This window comes from Amphiura filiformis, chromosome 6, assembly GCF_039555335.1.
Source record: "Amphiura filiformis chromosome 6, Afil_fr2py, whole genome shotgun sequence".
NCBI lineage: Eukaryota > Metazoa > Echinodermata > Ophiuroidea > Amphilepidida > Amphiuridae > Amphiura > Amphiura filiformis.
In genome coordinates this window covers 50419768-50431523 of record NC_092633.1, presented here as the reverse complement: position 1 = coordinate 50431523, position 11756 = coordinate 50419768, and positions in this window count along the sequence as shown.

Genomic DNA, 11756 nt, shown 5'->3' with positions numbered 1-11756 from the left:
ATTCCATAGTGGCGTGTAGTGATTTTGGGTCATTTTGTCAAAACTTGACAGAAATCCCCTTGACGGTAGGTCAAATCCACTATTTTTACAACAGCCACGCATGGCCATTTTGTTCCGACCTGTTTAATAGTTTTGAGACTATGGGAAATAGCCTGGTACGTTTCATCCCCACTGCAGCAGCCACTTATCTGCCTGAAGGACTCATTTGTTTATGTTCTGCGCATAAAAAATCCGATTGTTTTTGTCAGTTTTTGATCTCAATACGCAGGCTGGGTTTTCAATACGCAATAAAATTATGTATGAAGTAATGTTTATAACAAACCAATATCAAAGACAACCCTTCAAACGTTATACTTTTACAATCATGAACTGTAAATTGAAATGTTTAGATATTAAATGCATATCTAAACATCCCCATGCGTTCCATCATTGCAGGAGCTATTTTAACGTGCCTCCTGGTACGTTCGTGCAGTGGAATTAAAATTCCGTGCAGTGAGAAATAACAATCCGTGCTTAAAATATTTATATGCCATTCAAGTTTCAACTGATCAAATGACCAGGAAATGAAGTTCTTCCGCGAAGTAAGATCGAGTCCTATGTAAAAATGTAAACATTACCTTATTTTAGCCCTAAATTAATTTTGCTCATTTCATTGGGACCAATGCATATAGAAATAGTTTGGGAACCGTTACCTTAGAGCTGGCGCGGAAACAAGGGGCATTGCCCCTCCCCTCAAAAGAAAGGGGGAGTAGAAAAGGAGAAGAAAATAGAGCAGGGTGGTAAATATCAGATAAATTGGGTGGGCATGCACACCTAATTAAGTCAAGTGAAATGTCCACCCAGTAAATATTTGTGCCAAACAATATGGGCACCATAAAATATAGTATCATTATGATATCTCTTGAAATCAACTGTTACTATTTAAAATTTTATCTTTTCATAACATTTGCCATATTTATCTCATTGAAATTTAATTACAACTTCGGGGCAGGGATATATAATCGTTTAGGAGGCTAAAATTATTAAAATTATTTTGCGCAATTTTAACACAAAACATCCAACGACACACATGACACAGGTAACTACAAAATCAAGTTTAAATTTTACTACACTAGTTACCGATCGTAGTAAAAACTTCTGTAGAGTTTGAATCCTCTTAATCGGGAAAACCAAGTACAAGAAACTTATGTTTTTACTTATATCATCAGAAATTAAGTACGGTTCAGAAAACATCTTACGATGCAGATAGCTACACCCAGGTAGCTTCAAAATTGAATATAAATTTTACTACTGTTACACTACAGATAAAAGCTTTTAGAGTTCGATTCCTTCCTTAACCCTAACAGGACGGTATACTACAAAATACTACTTGATATATGCGCTGTTCGTGCATGCATCCCACGTGGTGTGATGACGCAATCGCCCTAATTAGTGATATATAGGCACGGTTTCGCTGGCCAGCGAAGCCCAAGACCCGTGGCAAAGTGTCGCCGACCCAGTGCCTGGCATGCGAGGGGTCTCGGGTTCGAATCCCACCCAGAGCAAACAACTTCTTTCCTTCTTTTTCTCTCTTTATTCCTTCCTTCTTTCCCTTCCTGTCGCCAAAAAGCCCTTAGGGGTTAGGGTTAATGGGAAGCAAGTACATAAAATTGGGCTAAATTTTGCCTTATATTATCTGAAATTAAGTCAAGTTCAGAGCACATCTTATGGCTCATCTCATAATAGCTATAAAATTAAATATAATTTTGCAATTGTTACCCTTATAAAGCTTTTAGAGCTTGGTTCCTACTTGAGTGAAAAACATGCTAAACATCGTCATGTGTGAATGACAATTAAAAACGTATCCACGTACAACCATACACCTTCTGAAAGTTCATTTCCTACAAAATGAAAATGAAAATTATGTAGGCCTATGCAAGTTATAAGTGGGAGGTAAATCTTATTATATAGCATTCTGAAAGAAACCAACTTGTGTAAGGCGTATTGAAAGAGTTTGTTCTTGAAAAAATTTGATACTCCTATCCTAGATATAATCATCATTTCTCTGTCTTAAAAAAAGGCTTTGATTAAAATAATTCAATCATTCTAAATTAAAGTTTTTAGGTATTCTGTACAAAATGGAAGCTAATATTCAATATTCAATATTAACATTGTTATTTTATATCAACAATAAATTATTTCATAATACGAGTATGTTCATGATTCATATGGTATACTTTACTTGTGCTAGACCATCTCTCAAAAATGCATGATATTGTACAGAAATTTCCATCAACCGATCAGTATTGATGCATTTTAACCAGAAAATATATTGACGCATAAAAGATTTGTGCATAACTAGTATAAAGTGCTTAAAAATGCTGCATATAATTTTTTAGATGGGCGTAGCCAGCCACAAAATTTGCTCATGGTGGGCAAGTATATGTATGTATATTGTGGAGTTTTCCTCATCCTCACTTCTCTTTCTACATTTTTCTTTTCGTCTCTTTTCTTCCCCTCCTTTTCCCCCTTTCTCCTTCTTTATCTTCCCTTGTCTCCCTTCCCCCCTTCTTCGCTGTCCACAAACTAGACAAAACCCACGGGTAATAATTAGGGACTGATCCAGGTTTTGAAAATTTGTCAAAATCGCCTACAAATTCTCCAATTTTTGTTTAGAAGAGGGGGTGGCCCGCCCCGAGCTCCCCTGGATCCGCCCTAGCATATAAAAGACTCAAAAACGTGTTGATCGTGATGATTATTTTATGACCAAGTCGGCTATATTGACATTTTGTGTTATTGATATAAAAAATTACAATTTTGGCTTCTGGTTTGGAGACCCGTAATAATACATGTAATGTTAAAAATGCACCAAATTGCTTTAGATGGACCATCATTTTCAATTTTTTTCCAATTCAGATTATGTGGAGCAAGTATATACAAAACCATAGTCGATTCGTGGCTGTTTACTTCCCCCTTCCCCCTCCCCGAAACGTTTTGCTAACGTAACAAAAGCGTTTACACGCCGTCCGGAAACTTTCCATTTGCCGGCGTGCTATGAATTTTCCCTGCTAAAATAGCCCCTGTTCCATTGTTACACCTTTTAAACACTTCTGTGTGTTTAGTTTCAAGATGGATAAACACCATGTATAGTTTATAATCACATCAATGAGTTTAAATTATAAACAGCATGCTTAGACAATTAAACACACATGTAAACATTCTTTTGAGATTAACATTGGAATAAACATTTTAGGCATTGATTTTTATAATTCAAACCTATGCCAATACGCATCAATATCATCTTTATCCTGATTGAACGGGATTCACTTTGGGGTCCTGGCTTTACTACCTTGCGTATTACCACCATTATGACCATTCCCCGACTCATTCTTAACCTTCTCTATTTCAAGCTGCAATTGAAGTTGTTTAGACCTTTCTATTTCGATTGTCACTTTAGCATCATTTTCCTGAGTTTTTTCATGTGCTTCAGCTGCTTTCGCATGCGCTTGCGCCTGTGCTTCGACAGCTTTCGCCTGTGCTTCCTCAGCTTCAGTATCGCGTTGCAGCTTTAAAAGTTTAGTGCCTTGCAAACCCAACTCCTTACTCGCAAATATAAGCTTTTCAACCTCCAATTGACTAGCGGCCATGATTGATACAACAGTAACCCAAACTTCTGAACCCTCAATTATGCATTTACTGCAAATTTCCACGCAATGATCAATTACACGCTGTTTCAAGAAAGCAAAGCAAACAATTGTGACCCAAATGACACAAAAAATGAATAACTCTGGCAACACAGTAATGGTGGCAGCTTTAAACTACAGTAGCTTACCAGACACCACTACGTTAGAGTAGTGCCTACATCTGACCAGGACAGAATCTGAGAGAAACAGGAATGTGAGGACACTCGACCAGCGCACCCGCCACACCACAGTAGTATCGCCTGTGAATACATAGTAATACAATAGTAAGAATATATAGGCCTACACAATATAGTTTAGCTTAAGGGAAGGGGTATGAACGTTTGGACAGTATTTATTGTGGGACATTAGAGCACATCAGACATATCGAATTACATTCTGAATACGAAGAATGTCCTTCTGATATCAAATAATTTAGATTTTTGAAATTCGCAATGTAATACACATTTTATGGCAAATCATTAAAATTGATATTTTTGATATTTAACAGTACTCGAAGTAAACTTTATAAATCTGATGATTTATACTTAAAATTAATATGTAGGTGGGATGAAAAGCCGACGATCAATTGAAAATTTTGACCTTTCGTATTGAAGATATGGATTTTTTCCCAAAACACCAACAAAATTAGGTCTTTTGGGAAAAAATCCATATCTTGAATAGAAAAGGTCAAAATTTTCAATTGATCGTCGGCTTTTCCTCCCAGCTATACACTTTAAGAATATATCATTAGATTTATAAAATTTACTTCGAGGACTGTTATATATCAAAAATTTGAAAAATATCAAATTTGAGTAATTTGTCATAAAATTTGTATTATATCGTGAATTTCAAAAATAAAAATTATTTGATATCAGAAATACATGCTTCATATTCAGAATGCAATTCGATACGTCTGAGGTGCTCTCATGTCCCACAAAAAATACTGTCGAAACGCCATAAACGCTCGTTCCAGATCCCTTAACTACCAACATTAATTTAATCCCACACAATTAAATTTGGAATTTGTTGGATAGAATTACCTATTAGCAACTCACAAATAGGATCCTCGCCGTAGAATGCTCTTACAGCTCCCACTCAAACTAAATTTGTATGATAATGCCAAAATGCCCTATAAGAACTTTAATTCCAATTATGATTTTATGAAAACAAACATTTGCGAGAATACTAAAATTACAGAAAAAATCAATTAATGTACTTACAATGTGTTGCAAAAACTACATCTCAAGTCACAGGCGATACTTCAATGCAGTGGCAACGGTAGTGGTCGAGGAATCCCTCACCGACAAACCAAAATAACTGATGTCCAGTCCTTCGCGACATGGACACCACTGTATTCCCCAAGCCATCAGCAGTACCAATTACCAGAGTTATAATTTTAAAATCTGGCCCAAATGACTGGTCATGTCAATAAACTAGAAGACATCAACCAAAGCCTAAGTTTGGGAGTTCATAAAGTTGATTTTTCCATTGCTGTTTTACGGATGAAGTTATACACTCTGGTCTTCAGTTGTATACGGTGAAATCCAACGAAAAATCCAAACCAAAGAAAAAAAGGTGGCACTGTATTGAGGACAAATAGAAATAGACAAACGACCTAACAATATTTGTCCACAGTCCACAAAGCACACAATGCAAAACAATTTTATTAATAAGATATGATTTCAATAGCATGAAGACAAATTTTATTTTGATGCCATAAAATTTCACATATCCAAATATCCCTAAATCTGAAAATGCAAAACCATAATTCAAAGACCATATAGAAAACAACCATTATTATAGGCCTTGATAAACAATGGGTGTGGCACTCGATTTTAATGCACCAAATTTTTCAGGAAGAAAATATGAAAGTGATTTTTTTTCAAAATGACTGTCACATAATCAAATATTTTGGCCTACTCTAAACACAAATATACATACGTTACCACCTAAATGAAACTAACACAAATTTGTATAATAATACCAAACTGCCCTATAATAAACTAATTAATGTACTTACAATGTGGTGCAAAAACTACATCTCAAGTCACTGGCGATTCACTTCAGTGCAGTGGCAATGGTAGTGGTCGAGGAATCCCTCACCGACAAATCAAAATAACTGATGTCCAGTCCTTCGCGACATTGACGCCACTGTATTTCCCACGCCTCAGCAGTACAAATTGCCAGAGTTATAATTATTTTTAAAATCTGGCCCAAATGACTGGTCATGTCGATAAACAAGTAGACATCGACCAAGACGAAATGAAGCAGGAGGGTGAAAGTGCATAGGAACAATGCCGGAAACTACGTCACGCTATTGTTCGACCTAGGCTACATCATTTTTAACGCATGCGTGTTCGTCAATACAGCTTTAGACTCCTCCGTGCACCTTCGCAACACGGTAGGTGGAGTGACTGGAATTACACTGACGGCGGAGGAGAATACTAGCTGATCAAACAGTTTAATTCTATCAAGCATATAATATCTGAACAATCATCGTCATTTGATCTTTTTACTACAGAATATATTGTATACTCAAAATATAATTTTAAAATAGTAAACCTATTAACTTATATATTTGTGTACTAAAATATAAGGACACGTGAATAAAATCATGTAGAAGACAAAATGGCCGCTAATCCGCCTATTGTCTAGACCTAGGCTACATCTTCCGGTTTCGTCACGTGATTTCAGATGCCTATCCCGACATTCATTATTCCTGAATGAAGCTAAGTGGCCTATAGAACACCAGGCATATTTCATAACAAACTTTTGAAGAAAATGCATGTGAAATCTTTTCTGCAATGACTCAACATCACGGTGGTAAAAGACGGAGTGACTTCAAACTGATTTACACCCCACTCCCTCAGACCAAAATTCGCATTAATTAGCGCACAAACACAAACAAAGCATTGACTACCATTGTATCACTGAACACTCATCAATTCATTACAACTAAAACCCAGGTGCACCGCGCAAAAGAAAAGTTATGAAAAGCAAGGAGGATAGATAGAAAGGAGAAGAAATAGATTACGTAATGCTTTGTTCCTTTGATGCCGATTAGAGATTGCGACAGGCTATTCATAAAAGTAGTACCATTGTTTCGAACAAAGGGTTTCCGCATTTAAATTGGTCACTGATCCGGCATCATATTAACGCTTTACCCAACAGGCGAGTATAAATAAGTGACCACAATACAGTCATGTGTAAAGGCTATAAAGGAGGCTTTAGTTGTCGATAGAATCTTTTTTATCATCCATCTGACTTTAGGCGCTTCATTTAAATAAATTGAATGCCCCTGCTGATCGACTATACATCAGAATGTATTAGCTGCCAGGTCCACATTTCTATAGTATTCTATAATGGTAATCGCTGCGTATACATGTTAGTATATGAAGGTTTTTTTTTCACAAATGTCCATTTATTTTAATTTTAAGAAGGAGATTGGCATAAAAATAGCGGCGGTAGAAGGGGGTGGGGGAATATTCTCCCCTGTGAGAAGTCTTGAGAGGGGATATGAGGGAGGAAAAGGAGAGGAGGGATATGGAGAATGAGAGGGCCTACAGGATTTTTATATATTTATATTGGAATGACAGGGAGAGTGAGAGAGGACAAAAAGAAAAGAAAGAGGGGGAAGAAGGCAAGAGAGAGAAGGATAGCGAGGGAGTGATAAAGTTAATGTAGGCCTAGGAAAGAATAAGTACAGAGAAAGAAAAGAAAGGAAAATAAATGTAATAATAGTTATTATAAAACTTAACACATACCAGCACTAAGTAGCCATTCGATAACATCAATGCCGTTGTGCGTTACGTAATTAAAGAGCACAGTCAGATGTATTTCCAGGAGGGTGAAAGTGCATAGGAACAATGCCGGAAACTACGTCACGCTATTGTTCGACCTAGGCTACATATTTTTAATGCATGCGTGTTCGTCAATACAGCATTAGACTCCTCCACCTTCGCAACACGGTACGTGGAGTGACTGGAATCACACTGACGGCGGAGGAGAATACTAGCTGGTCAAACAGTTTAATTCTATCAAGCATATAATACCTAAACAATCATCGTCATTTGATCTATGTACTCACAGAATATATTGTATACTCAAAATATAATTTTAAAATAGTAAACCTGTTAACTTATATATTTGTGTACTAAAATATAAGGACACGTGATGTCGAAGACAACTAATCCGCCTATTGTGAGACCTAGGATACATATTTCGAAAGAGGGCAGCAGACTAGGATGCCTATCCCATTGTCTATTATTCCTGGGGCCTATTTCACTAAACGCATCTTAATGGAACAGTTCTTACGAGTCAAAAGATCGGTCGTACACTAAGACGGGTCTTACTCACGTCTAATACGAGTTTGTGTTTCACAAAACTGTTCTTAGCTAAGTCTTGTCTACGACGTATACGAAATAATTTAACTCCGCGAGTTTGAGACTACGAGTCAGATATTTGTGACCTTTGACCTCATCTAAAAGTTTTGCAGTCTGGTCGACTCGAGTGCTGCTGTCTGATCTGACTACTAGAATACTACTCATTGTACTGCTTTTGAGTTGATTGCCTAATAACAGAAGAGAATGGGGAAGGTATGATATTATTTACTTTCGCAAGTTAATGTAGATATAGTAGAAGACAGTTGTGAGTAAAAATGACTGTCAAATAGTAACTTTGTTTCGATTTTAAATGTGTGATCTTGGTGATCAAAAGTTTAAGCTTATTTACCATGCATGTTTACCGTACCGATACTCATTGCATGCATGCAATCCATGCATGCATGTACCGATTGTACATGGCCCTTCGCATCTAGCCTTTGTATGGCGAGCCACAGTGCGTACATCATCATGCGCTCGTGCTGCGCGAAAGCTTCGGAGCTGGTATTACCGATTTTGCATGAAGCTCTTTTACGTCAGAATTGAAATAGTTCATGTAGTTAGGCCCTATTTAAAACAAATATGTTGGAAAAAAATAAAGCTTGTCCGATGGAACAAAAGGTATGTTTGTACAGTTGAAAACAATATGGGGTTCCCCCTCAGTCCGAAACACCATCAGTCCAAACCACCGCTAGTCCGATTTTAGATAAGGGCTAAAGGATAGGGTTAGATTTTAGGTTAATACATGTAGCGTTATGCACATGTCAACGTATTCCCCCAGCCCTGGGGACCCGGTACTGGTGGGGACTTCCCCGGCAGCGTGACATCCCCGGCACTGACCTCATTAAAGTCCCTGCCTACGGGGCATAAATTTTCTGTACATCCCCCGCGATGACTCTGCCCCTGCAGCCGGGCTACAGCAGTAGTCAGTATGACAATCCCGGCACAATTCCTTTCAGGACCCCATGGGCCGGGACTTGTGTCAAAACAATGTACAATCCCGGCTAATAAACGGTACGGTATACGGAAATTTCTTTGTTTGTTTGGGTTTTTTTGTGAAATGCTACTCAATTTTGAAATAATATCATCAACACATACCTAGATAGAAATATGAAATATATAGACCTATCCTGATCCATCACAAACTTTTTCATCTATTAATGTCAGCAAACCATTCGATGACTAGCAACAGGAAAGTTATGAATCTTTTTTACATCAATCTCGAAGGACAATTTCCAGTGGTAGTAGGCCTACTCTTAAATAGGTATGTTCATAAAATTTTGAAGTTCAATATTTTTAGCTGAAAGATCTTTCATTTGAAAGAGAATCAAATTACCTAAACAATAAGGGGTCAATCATGTTTCTAGTGCATAGGCCTATACTTTTGAAGTTACAGACAAAATGGTGTCATCAAATTGTTCAAAATTTTGTGTGTGAAATTGTGACAGCAGGCACATGTACAATGTACACTACTGTATGTGACCCCAGATGACCTCCTATTCTTTATTGTAAGAAAGCTGTTTTGGATGGCCTTGATTTACACACAAATTGCTTTTGCGCTTTAACGAGTGTCCACTTGGTGGAACATAGATTGCACTATGTGATAGCTTATGAATCCATTATTATGCCAGTACCAACATAAGTCAACATCACTTAGGTTTTGGTTTTTGGTTCTGCCCTCGGAAAAACTACCTTGGCCCAAACAAACCGCTTCAAATGTCCTGCAATGACCTCAAAATAGATAGCGCATAGTTATTATTATCACAATAATTGTTTCTCTTTTAAAATTTTTCTTGCATATTAAAGGAATCTCAAAGCTCCACAGAATCGGTAGTGCCAACTCAATCTACAGTACCACCAACTCAATCTGGGAAGAAGAGGCGGAATGAGGATAAAGAAGAAAGTACATGTAGCAGTAGCACACCAACCAAAACGGCCTCAATAAGGCAGTGTGAAATACATGAAGAATTGTTAAATATTGAGAGGGCTAAACTCGCTGTCAGTCAGCAATCAGCCAAGAGTTTAAGTACCATTGCTGAAGTGCTGAAGCAGATCCATAATGATCTTAATAATCTACAACCTTCAGCCATGGACTTGTTTAATTCAATGCAGTAAATAAATATATAGTATGATTGTTATAAGCTGGTACAGGGTGTCCCTGAATGAACTGTATCGTTGGAAACCTAATTGTCTGGGTATTTTAACGCCACAACTAAACATAACTAAATACTTGGTGTGGTTGAAGAATAAATCGGCTATCACATACTATTTGAATTTTAACAATTGACCATATCGTTCTTGAAATATAATAATTTTACGACACTCCCTCATTTTCAAGCCTTTCCACGGATTAAAATAACACTCGATGATCTATTTTCAGAGGCCATATTGATTTAATAATTCATCTCAAAGCCCCCGCACACATTAGTAAAATTGCCTGTTCTTTCATGTAATTCCGGCTTGGTTGAGTAAACTTTTTTTTCCACTGTTTCATTCTTTTTTCAATCCGCCACACACAAATCTGTCAGACGTCAAAATAACCTAAAGCGTAAATCTCAATAAAAATATTGTCATCTTGACCACAGTGCAACCTACTTGAGAGATGAAAAGGTCTATTCTTGTCATAGATACAAAAAGTTAAAGTAAAACAACAAATTAAACAAATAAATAATTAAAACTGCATTCTGTATTAGATTTTTAAATTGGGATGGGCTTTGAGACGAACTATTAAATTGAGATGGCCTAATCACTGTGCATCATCAGTGCATTATGCGCCTCTTGTAATTGATAGATAATAACTCCATGGAACAGTTGAAAACTAGTAGGTAGTTTCGTAAAATTCTTTTATTTAAAAAACGGAGCGGTCAATTGTCAAAATTCAATAATATGTGATGGCTGATATGTTCTTCAACATCATCAGTTATTTAGTTACATTTGGATTATTTGTTAAGGGAACTGGAATGAGCGTTTTGACAACATTTTTTGTGGGACATGAGAGCACATGAGACGTATCGAATTGCATTCTGAATGCGAAGAATGTCTTTCTGATATCAAATAATTTTCATTTTATGAAATTCACGATATAATACAAATTGTATGACAAATTATTAAAATTTGATATTTTCACATTTTGTAGATATAACAGTCCTCGAAGTAAATTTTATAAATTTAATGATATAGTCTAAAAGTGTATGTAGCTGGGAGGAAAAGCCGACGATCAATTGAAAATTTTGACCTTTCATATTGAAAATATGGATATTTTTCCCCAAAAGACCTAATTTTTTTGGGTGTTTTGGGAAAAAAAATCCATATCTTCAATACAAAAGGTCAAAATTTTCAATTGATCGTCGGCTTTTCATCCCACCTACATACACTTTAGGTAGAAATCATCAGATTTATAAAGTTTACTTTGAGTACTGTTAAATATCAAAATATCAAATTTTTAATGATTTGCCATAAAATGTGTATTACATTGCAAATTTCAAAAAATCAAAATTATTTGATATCAGAAGGCCATTCTTCGTATTCAGAATGCAATTCGATATGTCTGATGTGCTCTAATGTCCCACAATAAATACTGTCCAAACGTTCATACCCCTTCCCTTAAAGTAGCCAAAATAATCAGTTCCTGACCATACAGTTCTTTCAGGGACACCCTGTATAATAATCTTTTAATGGTGCATTTCGTGATCACCAGCTTCATCCACCACATTTT